This window comes from Hylobates moloch, unplaced genomic scaffold (assembly GCF_009828535.3).
Source record: "Hylobates moloch isolate HMO894 unplaced genomic scaffold, HMol_V3 SCAFFOLD_12, whole genome shotgun sequence".
Lineage (NCBI taxonomy): Eukaryota > Metazoa > Chordata > Mammalia > Primates > Hylobatidae > Hylobates > Hylobates moloch.
The window spans coordinates 80,912,514-80,926,908 of record NW_026652287.1 but is presented as its reverse complement, the minus strand read 5'-3'; the positions used below and the strand labels follow the sequence as shown (position 1 = coordinate 80,926,908).

The 14,395-nt window shown below is 35.4% G+C and overlaps 1 protein-coding gene across 2 annotated transcripts in view; it reads right to left on the bottom strand.

Moving 5' to 3' along the window:
* ACSS3 (acyl-CoA synthetase short chain family member 3) overlaps positions 1-14,395 on the bottom strand; it is a 357,152-nt gene that overhangs the window by 311,279 nt on the left and 31,478 nt on the right. The window contains exon 1 of one of the 2 annotated variants that reach the window (XR_009208840.1): positions 4,892-4,997. The exons of the other annotated variant lie outside the window; for it this stretch is intronic. The gene's annotated coding sequence lies outside the window, so the exon portion shown is untranslated. Of the gene's footprint in view, positions 1-4,891; positions 4,998-14,395 lie in introns of those variants that run through there. 2 annotated transcript variants of the gene reach the window in all.

Genomic DNA, 14,395 nt, shown 5'->3' with positions numbered 1-14,395 from the left:
ATGTTTAAAACAATGTATAAAGAAATATGCTAAGTACACATATCATTATAAATAAATTCCATAATCTTTTGACAAACTAAAAAGTTCTAGGCTAAAATTTTAATGAACGTCTTATCTTCAGTGGAATAATATATTACCAAGGTTAGTATAAAAGTTATTTTCCATCACTATCTCTGACTCTTGGCAAGTTAGCACTATTTAGAAATTCTTCTGTTTTTCCCTTTTATTCTGTTTTCACAACTGGATTGTGGCCTAGATTTACCAATGAGAGGCATTTGTGTGAGAAACAGAAAGCTTAAGAGAGGCTAAAATTGTCTTATTGCTCTTGGGGCATCAGTGGGATATATGTGAGCTTCAGCAGATATAAAGTTTTGAAACGGCTTCTGGGAACTCTCCTAAAAATTATCTACCTTTGGCCTAGAGGCAGCTACAAACACACACAGTGAATTCTTGTTTACTGCAGTTGCCTGACTCTAAGAAAGCTTGCAGTGGACCTGAGAGTTAAGGTGGCTTTTCTCAATCTCTGCTCTTTCAACATACTCAGTGGTTTCCCAATCTTCTAGCTCGTTGTGTTAACTATTTTCCTTCTTGGATTACTCAGAGAGTTTGTTTTTTCTAATCAAAGTGTAAATTATGTATATATATATATATTTTTTGAAGGATATGCCCCTCACGTGTTTTTAAGTATTATAGAATCAAAATTATACATATAAGAGATTCTTTAAACATTAACTGTTATAGGAAGCTATCAAAATTTATTTTCCTTTCTCGTACTACCATGTCCCTTGCATTGATATTGCTGTAGCTTCATCTGAGATATTTACAAAAGAGAAAATGTTTTCACTCCTGCTTTTTACTGAGGCCACCACCTTAGGGCCTGTGGCATAATAAGCTCTACTTTCTATCTCCTGAAAAACCACAGCCCATAACATTTTCTTCCTGCTTTCATCAGATGTCTGTCTCCCCATGTACAATATGTAGGATCTTCTCTGATTGCCTCTGGGAGAACCAGGTCTTTGAAAGAGGATATATGGAGAGAAAGGTCTTGGTTCCTATTATTTATCTTGTAGAAAAAGTTCACAGAAGGTTATTTTCTGTTCTTTATATTTCTTGTCAGTGGTCTAATTCATTATCTGCAATACATTCTGGTACTACAAGTGAGGTATGTAGGTAAGTAGATTGATAAAGATGATTATATGGGTACAGAAAAGGCTACCAATTCCCAAGAACCATCTTCATGCCAAATACTATAGGAAGCATTTTCATAATAATAATAGCTTATTGTTTTTAGTGCATAGTATATTTAGGGCACTATGCTAAGGGGTTGATAATCATTATCATATTAAATCATTAAACAATTCTAATAAAGTAAGTATTGCGGTCATTTCTATTTTACTGATGAAAAAAACAGACTTTAAAAAAGTTAAAAAATATTATAGCAGTCAGAGTTACTATGTATTAATAGTACAACTAGGTTTCAAACCCAGGTCTGTGTGGCTCTGTAATTCATATTTTTTTATACTAATTGATTCTGAGACCTATATTTGTGCAATATATTTAAAGAGTCTAGAGTTTCCTTCCATATTTTTTTTTTTTTGAGACAGAGTCTCATGCTGTTGCCCAGGCTGGAGTGCAGTGATGCAGTCTCGGCTCACTCCAACCTCCACCTCCCGGGTTCAAGCAATTCTCCTGCCTTAGCCTCCCGAGTGGCTGGGACTACAAGTGCATGCAACCATGACCCGATAATTTTTGTATTTTTAGTAGAGGCAGGGTTTCACTATGTTGGCCAGGCTGGTCTCAAACTCCTGACCTCAAATTATCCACCCACCTCGGCCTCCCAAAGTGTTGGGATTACAGGCACGAGCACCACAGTTCCCTCCCATATTATTCCAATCCATCTTCCATTGCCACAGGCTTTTATTTTTTTCATAAGCAAATACTACAGAGCTACCTTTTGCTCATAATTCTTCAATAGTTTCCCAACACCTACGTTGTACAATCTATATACTCTTATGCTTGGCTCAAAAGGCACTTTGCAATTTAACCTTTTAACCTGTTGAGTCTTAGTTTCCTTTACTTCCTCTAAACTTCATATTATTCTAACATGTTTTTCCCTCAGCTTAGAATGCTTATAGGACAGGCAAACTACTAAGGGTTCTCAAGTCCTGCCTCAAAATATCATATTCTCCATAAGAGTTTTATTGATTTGATTTCTTCCAGAAAACTTAGACAGAAATTCGCCTCTACTCTCATTGCTTCTTATGCATTTGTGTTAGCTTAATATCATGACGAATATCAAAGGGTATAGTCCTGTCTCCAACTTTTGGTAAAGTTACTTAATTTCTCAGTTCTTCACTTGTCACTTTGGGTACAATAACAGAAACTCTGTCATAGGTTTCTCGTGATGATTAAATAAGGATGCCTACATAAAAGACTCAACAGAATGCCTGGTACACAGGAAATGCTCATCAAAACATTAGTTATTACTTTTGTACTTTTATTACTAATATAAAATTAGCGCATTGTAATTTTATTTATTTTGTGTTATAGCATTTCATTTTATATCATTCTACATTTTTTATAGTAAACTATTTTAGATACAGCTTGTACTTCTAATCAGAGAAAATCCTGTGAATATTTTAGGCATGGCTTATAGAGGAAGATCCTGTTTAATGGTCACCAAAGCAAATTTGAAAAAGCTTTTAGACTCAAAAATGAGTAATTTGTTATGATGATGTACATTTGGGTTTGTATTTAAATAAGTATGACAGAAGAAGTGAAGTGAACCAGCTGAGCCTCTCTAGTGATGACAGAGAAGAACTATATTTTCAACAGCTCAGATGCTTAAAAGGTAAAGGCACTGGCCTCCTTTTGAGAATAGCTTGGTGGAGCCACACATGCTCTTTGCCTGTCTGTTGGCTACCATGATGTGTCAATGAATATACATCTCTTCACTGAAAGGAAGAAAATGATACAATGGGGAGTTACAGACCGTTGAGATAAATTTCTAATTCCTGCTCCTTCTATTAGATCAGCCGATACTCTGTACCCAGAGTGACAGCCAACGATAAAGTGCCCTCACGTTCTTAACCTGCAAATGAGTACATGTGAATGTGCCTTGTCATTATCACCCCAAAACCTAAAAGGACCTGAGACGATGGTGGAGCCAGGTCTGTGATCTGAGTAACATCATTAGGTACTCAGAATACACTATCTTTTTACCTCCAAGTTCTTAGCAATATCCTTATCCCACATGCGTGTAAACCCAAAAGTATCTGACACAGGTCTCAATCAATTTAAAAAGTTAATTTTGCCAAGGCTAAGGACATACTCATGACACAGCCTCAAGAGGCCCTGATGATATGTCCCAAAGGTGATTAGGGTACAGCTTGTTTTTAGGGAGACATAATACGTCAATCAATATACGTAAGATTTACATTAGTTCAATCTGGAAGGGCAGGACAACTTGAAGCGGGGGCTGGTGAGGGTGAGGGCTTCCACGTCATAGGTAGATTTAAAAATGTTCTGATTGGCAACTGGTTGAAAGAGTTGTTATCAATAGGAAGGAATGTCTAAGTTATAATAAGGGATTGTGGAGACAAAGGTTTTATCAAGCACATGAAGCCTCCAGGCTTCAGAGAGAATAGATTATAAATGTTTCTAATCAGACTTATGGTCTATGTTGATGTTAATACTATTTGGATTTTCTTGAATTCCAAAAGGGAGAAGGGCATAATGAGGCATCTGGGACCTCTCCTTCCCATCATGGTCTGATCTACTTTTTCAGGTTAATTTTGAAATGTGCTTGGCCAAGAGGTTGGGTCCATTCAGATGTTTGGGGCAGGGAGAACCTTAGAATTTTATTTGTGGTGTGCATGAGATACTGGATGAGAGAAAAAAAGAGAGAAAGAGGAGAAATCAAAAGTTAAATGAAGGAAAAGGAAGGGAGATTTGGAGGTGACACTGCTCCCTTTTACTGACTACACCATACCCTTTTTTTTCTGCTGCCAATATCTCTAGATTTTCTGCTAAAAGTCTTTTGTTCTCTTTTTGCATTATGACAACCTGCTGCACTCAGCTTCTATTGTTAACACTTTTTTCATACTCAGAGCTGTTGTAGCAGACATAACTAAAGCTTTACTGGACAGACAAGAAGAAACTATATTCTATTAAATAAAGTTTCTTCTATTAAAAAAACTATATTCTATTAAAGTTAGGAATTTCTATGTGACCTGCACAGGACTATTAAATGTGAGGAGCAGGGATGACAGTCTCTTTGTCTGTTTTGAAAGAAGCATTTCAGAGAGGAGAACAAATGTTCGTGCTCACCTTTCCTGCTAAGGCAAATGGGAGGCATGACGTTGAAATAGCAACCTTATTGATAAAGTAATGAAATTACTTTCAATTTAGATCCTTGAGTAACCATGATGTGCGGAGCTCCCAGGCTAACCCTTGGTGACATACAACACAAGTCAGAAGTAATCATTACCTTAAATGACTACCATTTTTGTGTTCACTACTGCAAATAACCTTTTGTATAATACTGAATATGACTATTCTGAATCATACAAATACACTTTTTCTTTAGGCACATAGAACCCGAAAGAGACATTAGGCCTCTCAGTCCAATGAAAGACCCTATTATATCAACCTCTTTGTGATCAAACAGAGAAGAATAATTTTCTAGACATGTATTCCTCATCAGGCTGACTACTTTGGCTATGTAGGTCATTGCTACAGTGAGTTTTAGTCTGATCACACATTATTGGTCAGCTTCTCTTTCAGTATATTGACAGAAATTCTTTACCAACAACTACGCATATGAATTACAAGGAAGAGTTTTTAGGCCCCATATCCTATTTGTAAGTAATAATCTAGAACAGTCTCCAACCTTTTTGGCACCAGGGACTGGTTTCAGACCAGCAGGGTTGTGGGCGTGGATAAAACTATTCCACCTCAGATCATCAGGCATTAGTTAGATTCTCTTAAGGAGCACACAACCTAGATCCTTTACATGGCAGTTCACAATAGCATTTGTGCATCTGAGAATCTAATGCCTGCGCTGATCCCACAGGAGGCGGAGCTTAGGCAATAATGCTCACTGGCCCGCTGCTCACCTCCTCCTAGGCAGCTGAGTTTCTACCAGGCGGTAGACTGGTACTGGTCCACAGCCTGGGGTTGCGGACCCCCGATCTAGGAGATTGTTGGTTTACGGTGGATGGCAACCAACAGTAGAATAGCCTTTATTTCTATCTGTTTTAACTCTTCTCCTGATGAAAAGTAGCTTCTAATGATGCAGACTTTATCCCTAGTTCAGCACCCTTCTAACAAATAATTTCATGTCCCCCAAATAATGCTATCAATTGCATTTTGTTTGGTTTATCATATTCCTAATTTCACTCAATTACAGACAAACTCCTAATATCTGATACATTCCAGAGTTCGTTTGGCTTCAGTTTCATGGAACTAAAGATTAGGTGGAACTACTCACAGATTTTTAGGAGACTAAGCCTGTTTTTCCTTGTATTATTTCAGGAGACTCAAGGGTGTGACGGGGCAGAGCGGTTTCATTATTTTCCAGGGCTGTATTTATAGTTCAAAACTAAGTTAAATACACCAGCCTGGCAGTGGTAATTACGTTCCTAAAAAGGAAATCCTAAAAACCTTAGCATTCTTCATTTATTTATTTATTTATTCAACAAATACTTATACTATTTAATATCTTTAGTAATTCAGGCAGTTTTCTATGTGCCGAGGGCTCTGTCCTTATGCGGATACCAGGTAATAAACAGGAAACCAAATGAACTGAAAATGTCAGAAAGTGATAAAGGCAACAAGTGAAATATAATAGATAGACAGGCTATGCAGTGCTTGGGGGGCCCCCTTAGATTGAGTGTTCAGGGGAGACTTCTTATCTTATTAGTGTGATTTAGAAATATTAGTGGGCTCCTTCAGGTGAGCCCATACTGTAATAGGTGCTGCACAAAACAAAAACAAAAGTAGCAGAAGACGGAAAACTGCTCTCAAAGATGTTAGTGAATTTGTGAAGAACCAAATAGTAAACCAAATCGATTCCAGACAGAGAACCTGATCAGCTCCCTCCAGTTTTCCACACACCCCTACCTTCCATCTCCAATATTCAAGCCTGGTCCAAATCCAATCAAAATTTTGCATCTGAACAAGATGGGTTCAGGACTGTGATGAATCACAAGACCATCTGATTTTCTGCTTTTGGCTCTGAGTGATGCTCTAGTTATGGAGACATATAAAGCCTATTCACTTCAGATCTGAAAATGTCATCAGCATTGGGTTCACTAGACATCCTCATTTTATCACAGTGCTTTTACGAAAAGGAGAATTATTCTTATTAAAACTAAATTTTAAAAAGAGTAAATGGCAAGAAGCTCAAGTGCCTTGTAGTACCAAAAACACTTTGCTCTGTGTTGACAGCAAATGAAACAGCTCTTCAGAAAAACTAACTGTGCAGTTTAAATGGTCAACAAGCCTAATATACAGTTGGCTTGAGCTTCTCATTGTTGTCGAGGGCAGTTAGTGAGCTTCAGTGCACAGAAAGTTAGAAAACCTCCCTCTGTGCTTCTCATACATGCTAATACAGACCGTAATACTTTACAAGCTGGACAATGACTTGGCTGACACCTGTAATATGAAAGAGGGAAGGAAAAGGTAACCAGGATTTATTCACTGCTTTTGATGTGCTACTCAGGCAATGTGCTAGATACTTTACATGTATTTCCTCATTCCAGGTACGCTTCGATTTCCACCGTGCCATCAAATTCTGCCCTTGATATACAACCTTCAGTTATGTTCAAGTAATTCTGCAACATGTAATGGGATATAGCAGTGGCTCCATGGCTGTAGATATAGTTTATCAGTACAGGAGTGGAGTGTGCATACCCTCACAAGAGAAGTAAATACATGCTCCTAAAGGGAGCTAAAGAAGCACATTTACAGAGTTCTCTTCTAGAAACTATATTCAGGAGATGAAGAACCCTACATTTTCATGGTATTCAAATTATACATACAAAACCTCTTTATTTAAAAACATAGAGAAGGAAGAATGAGGAAAGAAAGCAAAAAAAAAAAAAGGATTCTATCATCTTGCCTCCTATTTTTTTTAAAAAAAACACCCGTTTTAAATGTTAAGATTAGCAAAGAAAAGATAATGTCAATACTGGGAGGAGATGGAGGGAAAAGCTAAATACTGGAACATATGTGAAAGTCTCTCTGGCATACCCCCTTAGGCTAGGACATAAATTAAACCATTCCCAAGGGTTGCCTGCAAGAGTAGACGGTCTATTAAGGCAAGGTTTAGAGACTAATTTATTGTCTGTGTTTTTGTTGTCTCTTTTTGTAACGAGAACGTTTTGGACTTCCCCCGCCCCATATTTCCATTTGAACCAAGTTATAAAAGTAATCTGAATTGTATATTAGCCATTTTACATCCTCATGAAATCTTTCAATATGACACAGTTTAAAGTGAATGCTTTTGTGAGGTATGTTTAGAATAGTAAAGCTGTACCAGGAAACGTGAATTGAATTTTTGATGTTTCTCCATAAATTAATTCCTAAAGTACTCATGCATATGTAGAAATTGTTGAATTTTCTTCACCAGTTAATTATTGACCAAAATTCTATTAATCTTTTCATACATCATTCAGGCATTATTTTCTTATGTGGATTATATCTCGAGAAATAAAATATGAGCCTCTAGGGTAATTGAAAAACCTCTACATTTTACAATTATCAGATAAAGCCTAAGGTGATAAATAATGCCTTTAAAACACCCGGGAAGCCATTATGTCTAAAAATAAATTGTAAACTAAGCATGATTTTATTTTGCGAGGTTTCAAAGCTATAAATCAATTTATGGTTGCCACTATTAATTTAACCTATTGTTCTTTCACATTCCCTATTTCAAAGGAGGTGATAATAATAACACCTCTGTATCTCATAGGGACTCTTATGAAGATAAATGGGAAAATATATGTGAACATTATTTGAGCTACTTTAAAGAGTGTGTGTGTGTGTGTGTGTGTGTGTGTATGTGTGTGTGTATATATAAGTAGCCAACATTGTTTTTGAGGAACTATAGAATGAACATTTAATACAATTTTTATTTTAAATACATATAAAATTTCATAAATATTTTCAATTAAAAAAATTAATTTACCACACCTCTGATTTAGGTAAATCAGAATAAATACTGTTGATTTTTTCGTCTTCACTGTCCTTTTGAGTTCATGATTTTTTAACATTTTAGTAAGTCCTCATGGGCCAGGATTCACTGGTGTATTTTCTGAGCTGTGGAGCCCCAACCCAGAAATACACCCACACTCTCCTTTCCTGTATTACCATTATAGACAGTTAAGTCAATGGCTGTGTGAAGTTAACAAATTGTATTCTTAGCATCAATTTCTAAAAGTCATTGTGTTATTATCATTAATATTAATTGTGCTGTTTTCAATCCACCATTTTGCCCATAAATACAGAGGAGTGATAATGCACGTTATAAGAAATAACAGATAATGTGTTGATCCCTCCATCAGAATCAGCATTTTTATGCAAGAGGGACAGTTGTGGGAATTGTAAAGATGTAGCTGCAAGTGGGTTGAATTTATTTTTTTCTATGGCTTTAGCATATTCTTAGAAAGGAGTTTCAGCTGGGTTCAGCCCCCAGTTGAATTGTGGTTTCACGGTTTCAAGGTCATCAATAGTTGGAAAATGAATACAGATTAATATGGGGAACTGAATTTAATTCTTATTACTCTGGAGAAATAGCACTGGGAATGGATGCTATGCCTGATTGACTAATAGATCCTTCTTCTGTTCTCCCAAGTCACCTTGTCTACAGAAATATTTTCACTTGGACAAATAAATAATCCAGACAACAATGCATCTTTTTAAAAGACCAAAAATAAGGATTGTATGATTTTACTCCTAGCAACTAGAATGGTGGTGAAATGAACAAATGCAGTATAAAATATGCTTATGTGAATAAATGAATTACTTGGAAAAACATTCATTCACCACTTTAGATATCAATTTTGAAAAACGTCCTTTGGGTATATGCCCAGTAATGGGATTGCTGGGTTAGATGGTATTTCTGGTCCTGGATCTTTAAGGAATTGCCACATCATCTCCCACAATGGTTGAATTAATTTACATTCCCACCAACAGTGTAAAAGCATTCCTATTTCTTCACAACCACACAAGCATCTTTTGTTTCTTGACTTTTTATTAATCGCCATTCTGACTGGCATGAGATGGTATCTCACTGTGGTTTTGATTTGCATTTTTCTAATGATCAGTGATGTTGAGCTTTTTTTCAAGTTTGTTGCCTTCATGAATGTCTTCTTTTGACAAGTGTCTGTTCATGTACTTTGCCCACTTTTTAAAGGGGTTGTTTAGGTTTTGTTTGTTTGTTTTGTAAATTTGTTTATGTTCCTTTTAGATTCAAAGGCACATAAATCATTCTATTATAAATGTATATACACACATATGTTCATTGCAGCACTATTCACAATAGCAAAGACATGGAATCAACCCAAATACTCAACAATGATAAACTAGATAAAGACACTGTCGTACATAAGCACCATGGAATACTATGCAGCCATAGAAAGGAATAAGATCATGTCCTTTTCAGGGATGTGGATGGAGCTGGAAGCCATTAACCTCAGCAAAGTAACACGGGAACAGAAAACCAAACACCACATGTTCTCACTTATAAGTGAGAGCTGAACAATGAGCACACATGGAGACAGGGGAGGGAACAACACACACTGGGGCCTGTCATGGGGTGGAGTGGGGGGAAGGAGTGCATTAGGAAAAACAGCTAATGCATGTTGGGTTTAACACCTAGGTGATGGGTTGATAGGTGCAGCAAACCACCATGGCACATGTTTACCTATGTAACAAACCTGCACATGCTGTACATGTACCCCAGAACTTAAAATAAAAATAATTTTTTAAAAAAGAAAAATGTCACTGTTCTTATAGTCTGAGGTCAGATAAAATTAGAAAACAGAGGCTTGGAAAGGAATTTCAGAGAAATGGTGGAATTCGAAGTGATTGCTTTGTTGGGGAAGAGGGAACATCTTATTAGGCTATTTTGTTGCACACAAATAAAACAAGTTCTCTAACTCCTGTTTCTGTTCTTGAAGAAAATTGGGACAATTACTTGGTCCATTTTAATCAGAGCTATAACAGCTCTATTTCTGAAGACTTGTTTTTTTCTTTGTCCAAAATATCTCTCTCTCTCTTCTCTCTCTCTCTCTCTCATACACACACACATACACACAGAAAGAGAGAGAGAGAGAGAGAGAAATTGGTTCAGCAGGATGATTTGCAGTAGCAAAGTGTTTGCTTTTGTAAAGATCATGTATTCTTCTTTGGACAGTTACTCGGAAAATAAAAAGCAGAGCCTTAGACACGGAGGATCAGAATTATTTCAAGTTTAACCAGGAGCAAATGGTGGATGCAGCACTTAAGCGGGCTCTACATGTTACAAACACTAGTCAAGCCCCAAGAAAGACTCCTTCACATCTCTTGTCAAAACAAAGACAACTGCTGTTAGTAGATATGGAGGCTTATGAGTGATGCTGCTGTTGAAGTTGAGACAGTTGAGGAGATAAATTGAGTGGTGAAGAGTGGTGAACGGAAGGAGAAAAGATAAATTGACGAACATGTGGAATCCCTTTTCTTAGGCATACAAGACCTCACCTAACAAGATACTATTACACAGGAGTGCTGAGTGTCCATTTACTTGCCTCCTGTTCCAATTTGCAGCCTCAGCAGTACTTTCAAAATGTGCAGTATTTGTGAGAGTCACCAATGAACGCTGAAAAACATTTCATGATACCATTCATATTTCTGTTAAATTTGAATTCACGTTGGTCTGTATTTATACTCTACAATATGGTAGCTGCTAGCCAATGTGACCATTGAACACTTGAAGTGAGGCTGGCCCAAAGTGCAGTAGATGCAAAATAAACACTGAATTCTGAAGACTTACTGTAAGAGAAAAAGAATGGCACAGATCTTAAAAATGTTTTATATTGATTTTATACTGAAATGACATTGCTTTTAGATATGTTGACTAAAATATAATACATCATTAAAATTTTACCTATTTTTACTTTTTTTCATTTTTTTTAAAATTAGTTATGTGGCTCACATTATATTTCCACTGGATAGTGCTTGAGTAGACCTAATTGGGTAAAGTGTGACACCAAATCTTCACAGAGGTACTAAGCTGGACACTGAACATTGGAAATCAAAATAGTTATATTTTGTAAAAATATTTAGTAGGATTTAATTGAAGTTTCAAAATGGTTGATTTTTTTCATTTTATTAAATTAGTTAAAAAATTGTCAAGGGGAAGCTCATGAAATAGTGCTAAACACATCTCTAAAAAACAAATATGTACTTCTAGAATTGTAGACAAAAAGCTAGAATCATTCTTTGTGGTATATATGGGCTTATTTTGACCTCTTACAAAGAAATGTGGCTTCAACTATGCTAACAGTGTAAACATTTTTTGACATATTTCATAAAATAAAAATACCAAATGCCACATTATTACCACTCTCAGACACACTATGGAAATATCAAGTATGTGCTGTTAAAACAATATACGCTAGAGGAATTAAAGAAGACAACAGAAGGTTCTCAAATAAGGAGTGAATAGTGAAACCACCCTAAACTCAAGAAGTGCTGAGAAAAGGGGATACTTAAAGCTCTCGTTCTGTTTTGGGAGGAATTTGCGGAATTTCTATATTTCATGTATTTATCCAACTATTATACCAAACCATGATCCTGCTAAATGAAGTTCATTAGTCCATGCCTTGACCCAGAAAGCTTAAATTATAAAGAACCTACCTTAAGCACAGAATTCTTCCCTGACAAATTCCATAATACATCTGAGAAGCTCATGCAATATGTGTAAGTACGGGATTGTACCTTTGAAATAGTATAAAAATTGTATATTGTTGTGGTGAAAATTTGAGGTTTCAAGGTTTATTAATATTTTTAATCTACCTGTAATTTTATAAGGTGTGCTCAAAATTATTGTATATTTGCTGCGTAAACTTTAATTACAGAATATGTTTATCATGTATCAAAAGTCCCCACTGGCCTTGTTATAAATAATTGGATAGGGTATTAAACATATTAAAACAATCTTTTAAATGCCAAGAACAACAAAAAAATAGTGAACTATGGTCTTTGAAAGAGATAAAATCAACCTTGAGTTTGTACTATCTGCCGTTGTTTGGTATAAATTGTTGCTTGCCATTGATAATGTCAGCAATCAATTAAAAAGGTAAGTAAATCTAAGGTTGGCTACTTCAATTTTTGACAGGGTAGGGTACACTATGTAAAAATTTAGGGAAAATGTTGTTTCTAAACTTAAAAAATGCATGAGAAAATGTCAACAAAACTGATTTTCTAATAAAATAGGAAGAAATTAAATAAATGAAAAATATTTGCATGATGATGAAGAAAAAGATTCACGTACAAATAAACTGAAACTAATTTCTATACCAAAAAAAATGCTTTCCAGGCCGGGCATAGTGGCTCATGCCTGTAATCCCAGCACTTTCAGAGGCCAAGGCGGGTGGATCACGAGGTCAGGAGATCGAGACCATCCTGGCTAACATGGTGAAACCCCGCCTCTACTAAAAAAATACAAAAAATTAGCCTGGCATGATGGCGGGTGCCTGCAGTCCCAGCTACTTGGGAGGCTGAGGCAGGAGAATGGCGTGAACCTGGGAGGCTGAGCTTACAGTGAGCCGAGATGGCGCCACTGCACTGCACTCCACCCTGGGCAACAGAGTGAGACTTTGTCAAAAAAAAAAAAAAAAAAAAAAAAAAAACTTTCTATTATAAATTTAAGGTATGCTCCTAATGCAGGAATATTTGAGTCATATATAGTTCTATTTTAAATTTTCTTTATACTATTCTGGCATTGAAGAATTAGGAAGAAGTCAAGAAACGTATAATTTTAGATGATGCATTATGAGGGTAAAAATCTTGATATAAGTAATATAAAAGTATATAATTGAACTATTTATGTGATAGTTTCTGTAAAGCCTTAATTTTTCAAATGTTATCCTTATTACAATGTTTGAACATATAATTTTATAGAGTAGTTCCAAATATAAATATTGCTTTATAGTTTTATTAGCAATTTCAGATACTTTTTCGAAATGAAGTTATTATAAAAAACCCTAAGCATTATGATAATTCAGAAAAGGTTGTCTAATTTTGTCTTACTGTCAAAAGAATACAAATTATGTGAAAGCCATGATTATAACAATATATAAGTAACTTTGTTGACATGAATGCAATAAAAATAGTATATAAAATAAATACTTAATGGCTGATAAATATATATATATATATGTTTTGCTTATTAACCATTCAAATACTTTACTCTTTTTAATGAAGCAGCCAAGAATATGTTATAATAATTTAAATTTGGTCATTTAAAACATTTTTTGACCCTTAATAATAAAGAATTACTAAAGTTTAATACATATTTTTCAATGTGTTCATTATAAGGGGATGCTTGTTAAAAAAGAACAGTGTACTATATTTCATGTAGTAGTCTGAAATTCGGATTTCTAACTTGTACCTATCTAGTCATATTGTATGTGAACCTACATTTGTAAAGTTCTCCAGGTCCCACAAATATCAGTTGTAAACCTGGTGGTGATATTTGCTCTGAAGAAAGTGACCATTTCCATTTTTATTAATCATGTGAAAAAAAGACTGTCAAAGTATAATTTTCTAAAAGATAAAAATGTAACTCAAAAAAAATTAAGTGAGCTCACATTAAAAACCTTAAGGAGGAATTAAACCAAAGGATAAATTGGTTCAAAGTCGTACAGAAAAGACCAAAGTATGTATAGTTACAGAAAAAGAAAAAATGCTGTAATTATGTTGCTAAATTAAATACAAAATGATTTAATGTGCTCCAGGACCAAAACAAGTAACCTTTAGGGTTATTTTTTCTATAAGATAGAAATTACTTGCAACTCAACTAGATAGAAATCATTTGCAATTTAACAGCCTTCTGAAGGTTAATATCTTACTGCACAGAGTCTGGTATTTTATCAATAGTAAATAGTAAATCAAATGAAAGTGTATAATCTTAGAGAATTAGAGAAACCTGGGGCAGACCTGTTAGTGCTTTTTTAGGCCTCAAGAAGAAGGTGCAGTCATCCTTTTACATCCTAGATTTTAAATATTTTTTCTTAGCAAGGAAAAGGAAATAAAGTCTGGGAAATTCAATCTTAAGTTGAAGTGAGCAAGGGACTCCTTCCTTAAATGAGACTTGGATAGCAAGCCAGGGCTCTGATAATAGAGAGAC